Source organism: Uloborus diversus, chromosome 9 (assembly GCF_026930045.1).
Source record: "Uloborus diversus isolate 005 chromosome 9, Udiv.v.3.1, whole genome shotgun sequence".
In the NCBI taxonomy this organism is placed as follows: domain Eukaryota; kingdom Metazoa; phylum Arthropoda; class Arachnida; order Araneae; family Uloboridae; genus Uloborus; species Uloborus diversus.
Genome location: NC_072739.1, coordinates 103,644,307 through 103,656,203, shown reverse-complemented (window position 1 = coordinate 103,656,203; position 11,897 = coordinate 103,644,307).

Sequence of the window (11,897 nt, the reverse complement as noted above, 5' to 3'; positions counted from 1 at the left end):
ATTGTTTGTTTTTTATCTAATGGGATAACATTCTTCTAGACAAATGTTTCATGTTTAGCATTTCTATTTTTCGAAAAGTTTTTGGTTCATTAATGTTTACAAATATTAGAAACAGATTCATTGCTTGTGTTTTGTTGTTGTTTTTAATCTCCCTTTGGTCTGACTCCGTCAAATCGATGAAGCCGTTGACCCTTATGAAATCTGACACTAGCAGCGGTCTGTCGAATATGTTGTTCCAGTCCAATCCCAGGCAGCTCAAGATATGCTGTGGTGATGCCTGATCTTGTTGGCATTTAGGGCAGATGGGGAACCTCTTGGCGCTTTCAGAGAAAGTGAGACTTTTCAGATGTCCACTGGCGAGGCAAGACAGAAGGGTGTAAGTCTGCCTGTCACAGGGAAGGGCAAGAGATTGTATTTTAATTTGTAGTATGCATAGCCTTCTGATTATTCTGTTTACTAATGTGTAAAACATTCAAGTGTGTATTATGCACTGATGTTATACTGATTACTTGGTTTTTTTGTGTGTATGGGGGGGGGGGCGCTAGGAAACCTTTGCCGTGGGCGCCGTCAGCTCTTCGGATGGCCCTACTTGAGACCACGAATATGAAAGCGACTTTTCAAACATACAGAACTGCAATTATGCAATGCTCAGGAGCCGCTTAGCCCTTACGGCTCCGCAAGTTGGTACAAATTATTTTGAAACCCGGGGTAGGGTTGCTTTTTGTTCCAAAGGGAGCTCATAATTGGTTATTAATCTGTTTCTTTTTAATTGACGATTTAAATTTTTGAGGGGGTTGGTGAGCATTAGCGAGCACAGCCCCCTAGTAATATTAATTTTAGATTTATTTTTATTTGATTGAGGGTAATAGTATAATATTCCTGACAATAAAAAGTTCAGAAAGTTAATAGTCTTCAGAGCATATTCTATGTCAGTAGTCAATCAAATTTTGTAAAAATTCACCCAAAATTTAGTACACGTGCATATCTTCCCTGAGCAGTCATGCGAACTTTGCCCTGTTTAAAGGATCCAGCTAGGAAAGTGAGGGTCAATAAAAAAATCCATGCTTTCACTAGAACTCTTGGCATTGATTCTGTTTCCCATTTCTAGTACAGTAGAACACTGTTATAAGGCACACATTGGGACCAGAGCTTTCGGGTTATACAGGTTTTGGCGTTATAATAGGTCATTTCATAAATTTTGAAAATAATATTCAGAATATATCTGTGGCGCCACCAGCGCCCGCTAGGAGGCGTACCTACTGTCGTCCAGCACGTCAGCGGCGCAGACAACGTGGTGGCCGACGCACTCTCCCGGATAGCAGCATTATCGCCTACCCCGGTCAAACTTGAGGACCTCGCCAGGGCACAGAAATCGGATCTCGAGCCGCATACGCTGATGAATCGAGATTCTCCACTGCAGTTTCGGACAACGGAGTTACCAGGATCCGATGCCAAACTAATCTGCGGCGTTTCCACTGGAAAGCCACACCCCTTTGTACCTGCTCAACTACGCTGCCAGGTTTTTCATTCCTTGCATGGTCTCAGCCACCCTGGAGCTAGGGCTACGACCCGACTGGTTTCCGCCCGTTTTGTCTGGCCTCGAGTGCAGAGCGACTGTCGATCTTGGACCCCCGGGCCTGCCTAAGCTGCCAACGATCGAAAATCACTCGCCATACGATGTCCCCGTGGAACAGTTCGCTCCATCTCCCATCAGATTCAGACACGTGCATACCGACATCATCGGACCCCTCCCCATAGCGAAGTCCTTCCGCTATTGCCTCACCGCGACTGATCGTTTCACACGTTGGGCGGAAGTCTGGCCACTGGAAGACATCACCGCGGAGGAGGTAGCTAACGCTTTCTTCAATGGTTGGATTTCCTGCTTCGGATGTCCTGAAATTGTCACCACCGATCAGGGCCGTCAATTCGAATTGCAACTCTTCAAACGCTTAGGCATATACACAGGGTTCAAACGCTCGAGAAGCACTAGTTACCACCCTTGTGCCAATGGCATGATTGAGCGGTTCCATCAGCAGCTGAAAGCATCCTTAATGTGCCACTCCGACTCTTCCTGGCTGGAAGCCCTCCCAGTAGTGCTCCTTGGCATACGAAGTGCGGTCAAAGCAGATCTGGACGCCTCCCCTGCGGAATTGGTGTATGGAGAGCCTCTTCGTTTACCAGAGGAATTGATAGCACAGACTGCGATAGAGGAGCACCCGACGGACCCTTCCTCGCTCGTGAACCGACTCCGGAGCCACATGGCCAGGCTGCGGCCGACCCCTGCAACTCGGCACTACAGGCACACACCTTTCGTCTCCAAGGATCTGGAAAAGTGCTCCCACGTGATGCTGCGGGACGACACCATTCGAGGAGCCCTTCAGCCTCCCTATTCCGGACCCCACCGAGTCGTCCTGCGACAAGGTAAAACCATTGTCATTAAAGTCGGCACAAAGGATACAAGGGTGAGTCTGGATAGGGAGAAACCCGCCTACTCCTTGGACGACGACAGCAAATGTTTACCTGCTGAGCCGAAACCGCAGAACATCGCTCCAGAGGCTGCCGGAGGTGTAACCACCCGTTCTGGGCGTCGTGTCCGTTTCCGGGACATCTTCCAAGCGTAAGCAATGAACTACAGGGGGGGGGGGGTGGCGCCACCAGCGCCCGCTGGGAGGCGCACTCCTTTCCTCTAGACCGAATTGGATCCAGCGACAGTAGGTACGAGGACGTGGACGAGCGACTACCACCAACGCCAGCTCCTCGCCATTTCTCGTCCACAACTCCAACTTGTAAATACATTGTAAATATCTATGTAAATGTTCAGTTAATAAATAGTGTAACCCGTACCTACATATCTATATATTAGCCCTTCAGATTGAGTTTTATCTATAGTGAGTATTAAAGCACTAATTGTACAATTAGTCATTCAGAAATAAATATGCTTCACAATTAAAAGGAAGTGAATTCTTGCACTTCTGCTTGCTTCATAGTTTGCATAACAGCTGCATTTTCAAGTACCATTCTGATATTTGCTCAGGGGTGCCCACCTAAGGAAGGTCATGGCGCAGACTGGGCCATCAAAATCATTAGGGGGGTTGGGGGATCTTCACATGATATTTAGGGGGTACTCTTGGGGGGGGGGTTCCTCTGATTTTTTTTTTTTTTGCTGTGAATACTAATTTTTATTTAAAAGCTTTAAATTAAAAAAGAAAGATTAAAAACTGTTTCAAACTTGAATTTGCCTGACAATTTTTATGTTTGCAAGGTAAAACAGAGAGATTTTTTAAACTTAAAAACCTAATGTTTACTTCTGAAAAATTGTGCCATGTATAGAGAATTGTGTTATGTAGATCAACATTGTAAAAGTATTCTACTATACAGTAAAACCCCTCTAATGCGGACACTAACGGGACAAATTGTTTTGTCCAAATAGAGGGGTGTCTGCAGAACAGGGGTTTAATAATATTATTCGCATTGGAATAAGGGAATTAAAAAATGTCCGTATAAGAGGGGTGTCCGTTAGGAGGGGTTTTACTGTAGTTAGTTATCATATAGGGGAGGATGGGCCACAATGAGACATTGCAAATTCAAAAATAAATACAATTCTGACAGCTACCACCACCTAGGAGTAGTAAACATAACCAAAATGCTTCCCAGTATTCCTAGTTTCATGCTGTTCTATGCTTTTGTTTTGTAGAAAAAAATAAGTTACTGTTTGGACACACTGAAAGTTATTTATATAATTTCATGCATCTATCATAATCTTGAAAAACTTCAACAGTTAAGATAAGTGTTGTAGTTTATGTTGGTACTCTGACACTTTAATCTCCTATATTCAGCTACATTATTTTTAACTCATGGTTAATTTTAATGATATGAAGCAACCTCAAAGCAGAATACTTTATGATGTTCTGCAAGATAAAACCATTTGATCAAAATGTTTCTGCAAGTACTTCAAGCATTGTACGCGAAAAAACGTGACATTTACACAAATTGGGTGCCAAAAATCAAAATTGTTTCATATAGGATTTTTTTTTTTTTTTTTTTTCAAATTTGTTTTAACTGCACTGTTGCTATTTATTTCCGTGGAAATGAGATATTTCCAGAAACATCACTGCTTTCAATCAAATGACTAGTTAAAGAGCACTGAACTTGGAAAATTAGTTGATCATGAAAACTATAAAATCTCAAAAAAACTTCAACAGGGTGTCAAACCTAAACCGATTGAGATTCTCCAAAATTGTTTATATGCTTTCGTATTGAAAGAACAAAGATACAAAATTTTTTAAAAATCCGAACCTAGATGTCAAATTACATTTTTTTTTTGGTAAATTTTACATGGTATGAAGGAATAATAAAAATTACTGAAATAATAAATGAAATGAGTAGAGTTTCGGTTGCATATAATAAAATACTTCAAAACTTTCTAAATAATTTAAATATTTTCTGGATGCAGAAGGATTGAAATCTCAAACAAGACACACAATTTCCGGCGATGGACATGTTTCAATGTTGGCATATTTCCAAAACGTATGTGTTGTTATTTTATTTTAATTTGCGAGAATTTTAGATTTTCTTCTAATTTTAAAAAATCTGCAGAATTCTTATCTTGAGTTGAAAGATTTTTGTAGAAAATCTGCAAGTTTCTACAGATTTCCTGCACAGCGGTTTCTGCAGTTTTTCTGCACAGCAGTTTCTGCATATTTTCTGCACAGCAGTTTCTGCAGATTTTCTGCACAGCAGTTTCTGCAGATATCCTTCACCGTGGTTTCTGCAGATTTTCTGCGGAAATTTTACTGAAATTTGCAGAATTTCTTCAGAAAATTTGTCAGTTTTCCTCTCACATTTGAACAGAATTGTTCTGCAACTCAGGTATCTGTTCTGCGAGGTACCTCTCAAATTTAGTAGTATTCTGCTTTAGGGTGAAGCAAAAATTAGAGACGTACCGAGTACTCGGTAACTACTCGGTACTCGGCCAATTTGCCGAGTACTCGGTACTCGGCCAAATTCCGATCAGATACTCGGCCAACACCGAGTAGTTGCAAAAAGTTGAATGATGTCCAAGACAGATACTAAAATCTATAAAAAAAAAGAGCAAGCATTATGTTCTGCAATCATTTACAATTAAAATTTATAAGTCAAATTTAAATTTTGAGATAAATGAAGTTTGTAATGCTTCAATGGAATAAATCTTTATTTTAATGTCCCCAAAGTTAATAAAACTTATTTATTAAAAATTATGCAAAAAAGGTAAGTATAGAAAATATGGAATTTTTATATTAAGAATGAATTTTTCCTACAAACAAAAATTAGTTATAAAAAATATAAAAACACCTTTGCTTAAAAAATAAAAGGAAATAAAACAACGTTAAAAGCACACTGCAGACACGTATTTGGTGTTACAAGGAATTTCTTTTTCAATGCACAAAATGGGAGCTCGTGAATTTAAAGACAAAACTCGGATTTTTTTGTCGTATGTCTTTACATTCTTTAGCTCACATGTTATGCACTGAAAAAGACGTTCCTTGTAATGGGGGGTCAGAAACACGTGTCTGCAGTGTTCCTGCATATTTGTTTTATCTGTTTTTAAAAATTATTTATGTTGACTAGAACTGTAATTGGTATACAGTGAAACCCCTCCTAACGGACATCCCTCTTATGCGGACAATTTTTAATTCTCCAGTTCCAATGCGAATAACATTATTAACCCCTGTCCTGCGGACACCTCTCTATTGCGGACAAAAAAAAAATTGTCCTTTTAGTGTCTGCATTAGAGGGATTTCACTGTAATTTGTTTTAATTCCAACTTGATAAATCATACTTTTTATTTATTTTTAATTTTAAAAATAATTTTTTTTTTTTTTTGTAAAATTTTTTACACAAACAAAATTGTATATATAATGCGTAATTAAATTTCAGCAGGAATTTAGTTTTAAAAACTATTATATGGACAAGGAGGTCTATACTACTATTCCAATAAGTTCAAAATTCATCACATGTGTGTCGGTGGTTCTTCTTAAAACATAATTGGTACTTGGTAACTCGGCCGAGTAGTGAAAAGCCGAGTACTCGGTAACTCGGTACTCGGCCGAGTAGTGAAAGGCCGAGTACTCGGTACTCGGCTACTCGGCCAAAGTGCTACTCGGTACGTCTTTAGCAAAAATCTTTATTTTGTTGTTTGGGCCACAATGAGACAAATTTTTTGGTCTCATTGTGGCTCAAGCAGCAATAAGCAAGTGTAGAATACTTATCTACTTTTTGTTTTAGTTTACAAAAAAGAAATTTACCAATAAAAATATATTTAAAAATGTTAATATTTTAACTAATTGTTACAAGTGAACTTTTTATTTTACTACAGAGCTTTGTACAAAACAAAACTAGATGTCAGTTAGGTGTTGATAAGGTTGCCAAACATGGTACTTATTTCAAAGCACTTTATAATTATAGTTTTTGCTTGTATAAAATTAATTATATAAGTTAATTATCAATTAATATTTGACATTTATTAATTTATTCTTTTCCTGTTTTTTTTAAATCCTAAGGATTTTTTTTTTTTTTTGCTTACTGTAATTAAAATTGTTTCGTATGTAAGAAAAAAAGTTTTTAACATTTTAAATATGCTTTAAGGGGACACAGGACCTTGAATCCATCAAATTTATGAAAAAAAAAATATTTTTGTTGGAATTGTGGAAAAAATCAATCCGTATCACGTGTTGTTGTAATTTTTTCAATAACTCTGTACTGATACGTGAAATACACCGCCAGCTCAGTCATTTCCAGCCGAGGACTGCAGTTTCGTGCTTATTAGCACTCATCAGCCTGGCATAGGAAAGTGACCGAGCTGGAGATGGAGAACCTCTTAAGGAAGTCAAGAGTGCGAAACAAACTGGTAGCTAATATAGAATTAGCAGAGTGCTAATAAGCACGAAACTGCAGTCCTCGGCTGGAAATGACTGAGCTGGCAGTGTATTTCACGTATTTTTGCTTTAGCCCTGCCTAATGGGTGGTAATTTACTGAATAACTCTGTACTGAATTAAGTTTTTTAAATAAACTAGTTGAAGGTACTTATTTTGCAAATTTTAAGTAAAAATACAGTGATTATTCAGCTGTCCAAGTGTGGCCCTACTTAATGTCTCATAGTGTCCCATCACTGGGCCACAATGAGACACTTTTCCTCGAATTTATAAAGCCTCATAATTTTTTTTTCTAACATTAAATGAGCTAAATTTGGTGCAATTTACTAATTTGATACCTTTAATATAATCAAGTATGTTCCTGTGCTTTAGAACTCACCAATATGCGGAAAATGAAAAATATGTGTTTTTTGTCTCATTGTGGCCCATTCTCCCCTATGAGGCCCCCAAGCTGAAAAAATTCTAACTGCAACTGATAGTTTAAGTAAATGTTACTTTATCTAAATGTTTTTTTCTGTCACTTGCAGGAGCAGGATATGCTTTTCAATAAAGAATACGAATCTTCTGTTAGTCAGCGTGGTCGATTCCTTGCGAGAATGTCTTCACTGTGCAGAAATAGACTTCAAGAGACTACGAATCTCCATAAGAGTGAAAGTTCTGAGAAGACAATCAAAAAGAAAACTTATAAAATACTCAGTAAAAAGTGTGGTAAGTTGAAAAACATTTGAATAAATTTTACACTAAACTTATAATTTCATGTTTTACAGCCAGATGTGGACGAACTTCAGGCATATAGATTAACATAAGCTTTTTAATAAGAAGTAGGTGAATTGCACTTTAGGTCTCATTCACCAAATAGTATTTGTTTCTGATTTAGTTTTGGAGCATAGTAACATATTTGATTATTCAATGTTACAACATATTTTCTTTAAGCATTCAGCACTTTTATTTTAAGGATCTGTTATTGACTGAAAAGTGCTTTTTTGACAGCCAAATATTTGGTTACTTTTAGTGCTTTACATAAATGACAACTAGAAATGAGAATGGTCGGAAAAAAAACGAAAATTTTCTGTGGAAATATTTTTTTCCCCGAAAAGGTTTTTTCTACTCCGGGGGGGGGGGGGGGGGGGGGGATTGAAAATGTTAATATTTCTGGCACGAAATAATGTATTCAGATTCAGAAATTTTCCATGTTAACATTCTGACGCTTTTTTCGTTAAAAAAGCTTTTTATGTTCGGTATCCTATTTGAAAACACTAACATTGATACTGCAAGCTGTATGATAATTTAAATCCCTGTAAAGTATTATTTGCTGCTTTTCTCACTAAAACTTATATGCACAGAACAGAATTAGTGTATCAATATTATTACTTAGTATAAATACAGTAGAGTCTCGAAAATACGAGGTAATTGGCAGGGTTGTTTGGTTTAAACCACATTGGTTAAAACCAAGTGGTTTTTTTCAAAAATGTTTTTTTTTTTTTGTAAAATTTCTTTGTTTTCCCCCAAATGCTTTCATAAGTTTTACATATTATTGCAAACAGTAAAATCTAAATAATGCAAAGTAACTAGCAAAAAATACAATAAATTGCAGATTTAATAAATTCAGAAACTTATATTTTTTAAGGTAATGCAAGTTTGCTAAATAGTTTTTATTTTATTTTTTCGTTTTTTAAATCTATGCAGCTTTTCTATTAGGTACATAAATATACAAGGTAGACCAACTAAGTTTTTCAAAAATTACATGGAAAAAAAATCCAAGTAGCTCTTTTATAATTTTTAATTATCCTTATTCAGTCTTTTGCATTTCAAAATAGCCCAAAAAGCATATTTCAACCAAAACTTCATATGCTACCTAATTTGCTTGATTACTTAAGATTTATTGAGATAGATTATGTACCATCAAAGCAATGCATAGTGTAAAAATATCTTAATACTGGAATATTTAAATTACAAGAGAAATGAAATTACTAAAGAAGTCCAAGAACACTTACAGTAGGCATAAAATTGTGCTTATGCCTGCACACTTTTTAAATCCCCAATAGACGAGGCAGTCAGAGCAAGAAAAGAAAATATATAAAATTATGAAAACATCCTAAAATCTCACAATTAAGAAAGGAAAAATCTTTCTTTTTTTAAACTATATATATATATATATATATATATATATATATATATATATATATATATATATATATATATATATATATATATATATATATAAATTAAGCAATCAGAATTTCAAATATTAAACAAATTATAAATAATAAATGATGATAAAAAGGAAAAATGCAAACAGCTATTAAGTAGGAATAGATAAAGTATGAATCCAGAGCTCATCAGCCGTGGAGGATTCATTAATTATGGTCAAAAGACCAAAATTTTAACTATGAACTAGAAGAGAATGTTTAAGCTCCAGTACATGCAATATAATGGGCAAAAGCACCACTTGCTAAGCTAAAAACAATAAACTAGAGCTCAAACCTAAAACTAAAAGCAGGGGGTTTCGCCTCGACTAATTAGGAAAACAAGTTCCGATAATTAGCCTTCCACGGTATCTGTTTGCATTTTTCCTTTTTATCATCATTTGTTATTTATAATTTGTTTAATATTTGAAATTCTGATTGCTTGATTTTATATTTACTTGGCTTTTTAGTTTTGCTGCATTGCACATCTATGGGCTCTTGGTGTGGTCTTTTCAATATTTTTCACTTTTATTATTATATATATATATATATATATATATATATATATATATATATATATATATATATATATATATATATATATATATATATATATATATATATAATCATTGAACTATTTACAAAAATCACATCTTTTTTCAAAATCAACAGTTAAATGATGAGCAGGCTAATTTAGATACTTTTTGATGTTTCAAACAAAGAAAGCTACTGTCTTGCTTTTTATTTTAATGAAAACTTTGAAAAAAAAGTTGAACATTAAATAAATGGTTAATTATCATACAGTAAAGAAATAAATTAGAAATAAGTGAAGAGTGAAAGTTCTAATTAACTTAATGAAAATGACTGTATTTAATATTATCTGACTTGATCCACTATTTTCTTTTTTATTCTCTTTTAATGTTCAATTAAAACAATAGATGATTGACTTTATCAAATTAATTAATAATTTTAATTGTTTGATTTTCAGGTGCAGAATTAAGTTTAGATGCATGTGTTCAGGTTTCAAATTCAAAAGTGAGTTTTTCTCTTGTTATTGCAATATTTCAAATTATTTATAAGATTATTCTTGTGAACTGTCTTTAAGTTTGTTGGTTCAGTTACGTACAGGGCTCATAGTCCTCCTATATCTCCTATATTTCCTATATTTTCACAATTCGTCAGATATTCTCCTATAATTCCTATATTTTCTCACTAACTCCTATATTTTCTTCATTGGGTGTTAAATTCTCCCCAAAAATACGAAAACTTTTGATCAATTTTTCTTTTTTCTCTCCTGCACTGTGCATTCTTGCATCTTTAATGTTGGCATTTGTACTAAACTTCTGTTCAATTATTCTTATGAAATATACAAAATAGATGGTTTTACTTGCAACTTTAAACTTGTGTTCAATTAATTCCTTTTCTTTCAATGAGTTTACTTTGTAATTTTAATAGTATAACATGTTAACTTTAAGTGTACTGCTGTAAAGGTTTTGAAAGCTTTTAATTTTGTCACAAATAATCTTACATTACGTAGTTGAAATGACCGGCTGTAGCTCAAACGATTGTTTTCGAAAATGGTACGTACAGATTTTGGTACTAATTCAAATTTGGGTGCTTCAAATTTTTCAAAGCTTGTAGCTCGCTGAAAAATGTAACTATCTCAGTGAAAAAAAAATCATTTTTTGGGAATTTGTCTGCTTTTTTCAAATGTGTACTTATTTTCCATGTAGATTTTCCGAAGATTTCAGAATTCGTTCTTCTCAGTTTTTTTTTTATTATTTCTATCTACTACGTTATGGTTACAAATTGGAGAGGATAATAGATGGATCTATGCTCCACTTAGGCTCTCTAAACACCCCCTTTCGTTTGGCAGATTAGGTAAAATTCATTCTTTATTCATGTGTGCGCATATAAATACACACATTAACTGTAAGTTATGGATAATGCCGTTACAGTGAGCGCCAGGTAATTGAATCGTCACTTTAATGAATCAATTCCTCAAAAGTGAAATAAAATCCAGGTTTAACATTAAAAAATTGCAGAATATTTGAGTCAAACTTGCCGCTTAAATGAATCAAGCCTATGAGACTGACCATTTCCCAAAAACGTGATGCATTAGCACAGTCTTTTTTTCTTTGCCTTTGCTTAGAAAAATTAGTTTCTTTTTCTGTAAATAGTGAAACAATGGGGAGGCAGAGTGTTGCACACTTTTTGTAACGATTTTCTCATGATATGTCCAACAAAACCAGTGAGACGAGAGAAACATGGAGTTGAATGGACTTTTCAACTTTTCATCGTTAGTGTTAGCATTGAAGCAATGAGGTACTCATATTGAGAACTATGGGTAGATTTATGATATTGAAAAAAGAATGTCAAATTAATTATTACCTAGTTTTAGCAATCAATAAGATGTATTTTCTGAAGTATGTAAGCTAAAATCTGAATTTTATAACTACTTTTTCATACTGTTTTAGGAAAAAATTCTTTAAATAATCAGAGAATGGATCATTTGGCGGTACACTTCTTATGATATCTCGTTTGACCGAAAATTTAATAAAGTTCTCTGAAATTGTATGGTGAATTCCACGTTTTACAAAAAAAGAAAGAAAAAAAAAACATGCACAAACAATTTTGCTTAGTTGAATCAAAGTTGTCTTAAACGAGCAGGATTAATATAAGTAACCATGGGTACAAAAATTCATTTGCTCTCACTTCTGTGATTGTTTTCATTGCTATGACTTCATGAATTCTGGAATTGTATTGATACTGGCTCTCTGTTTTTTATATTTTTTTAGG